Raw genomic sequence first — 1,473 nt, forward strand, 5'->3', positions numbered from 1 at the left:
TCACCTGAAACCTTCATTTCCAGAGTTTTTGCTGCATGCTATGACCAGAGAGCTATGCCAGGTCAGGCTTTGACACCTCGGATGCTCCCTGTCCCCTGCCCCCAGCACTATTAGACAATAACCACTGCTTCCTCAGGCAAACACCAAAGGAACAGAGTGAAGGGTAAGCAAGTGAAGCTGCATGGGGTGGAGCTGTTCAGAGGCCACCCACAGCAAGCAAGGGCACGGCCCTCAGCTCTTTCCCCTCTTCCACCACCCTCCATTAGCTTCTGCAGACGTCCAGGCATCTGTTGTTTGGGGCCAGATTGTTTGTTTGAACCCTCACTTCACACTTCCTAGCTGTGAATTGTCTTTTCTGAACCAGTTTCTATACAATGAAATGGAAATTGGGAGTTATTTGGGAGGATTAAGGAGATCTGGTGCATCTAAAGTCTATTATATTTGTAAAGGTCAGACATAAAACAGTCTCCCAACTCCAGAATAGAGCAGTTTATTTCCAGCATCGGGCACATAGTAGGTTCTTGTTTGTTCAACGAACAGTTGGCAAATCCTATAAAGGTAAATAAATATAATACATATCTTACTACTGCATCCTTTCCACTTGCCACGGGCCCTGGCAGATAGAAGATGCTTAATCTGTTGAACAGAATTGCTCTCTGCAGCACCAACTATCCTTGCTCAGGGCAGGAGCAGCCCTCACCCCATCAGAAGGGCCTCCTCCTTCACTACCTCCCCTTATTCAACCTTCATTCCCTTTTAGGTCTTCCCCACCTTTGTAGGCCCCCTTCCTGGCTTTCCACCCCATTCTTCCTAGTAATATTCAATGTTTTTTGGCCAGCTTCTCTGCAGAAGTAACCACAGTAGAAAGGGCTCTGGTAGGAGGACACCAGACCAGCCAGACACCCTTTTCCAGCGGAAGTGCCTTCAGGAATTGGGAACTGGGGATGGAAGGGGGAAGGGGAAAAATTAATGCGGCCAGACCAGAGCTGAACCTAGGCCTGCCCTCTACCACCCTGCCTCTGGCCATCTCTGGAGGCCTCTCTTCTCACGCCTCTTTTCTGGATTCCAGCCCATGCCCTAGTCTAGTTATTACAGGTTTCAATCCCCTCAGACTCCCACGTCAAGAACGAAGGTAACACCCACTCATCCCCACACACACCCAGACCTCAGGGTTCTCACAAACACCTTCTGGCAGCTCCCTAGGACTGACCCAGAGCAGGTGCTGGAAGGCGCCCTGCGTCTTCCGGCACGAAGTCCTGGCCTCTGCTTGCTCGGGCGGCCGGGTCCGCACCGCTAGGGTCAGCGGGTGCTCCCAGAACACACCCAGCGTACGGAGTGTCTCCTCCCAGAGGCAGCTGAGCCAGTGTATAGTTGGGGGACCGCGGCGGCTCCTAGGGTTCGAGTGGCCCCGCCCCCACCCCCGCGGCGCCGGCCTCCTGAAGCCTAAGGCGAGGCCAGGCGAGCGCGCAGCGT

The sequence above is a fragment of the Marmota marmota genome, unplaced genomic scaffold (assembly GCF_001458135.2).
Source record: "Marmota marmota marmota unplaced genomic scaffold, marMar, whole genome shotgun sequence".
Lineage (NCBI taxonomy): Eukaryota > Metazoa > Chordata > Mammalia > Rodentia > Sciuridae > Marmota > Marmota marmota.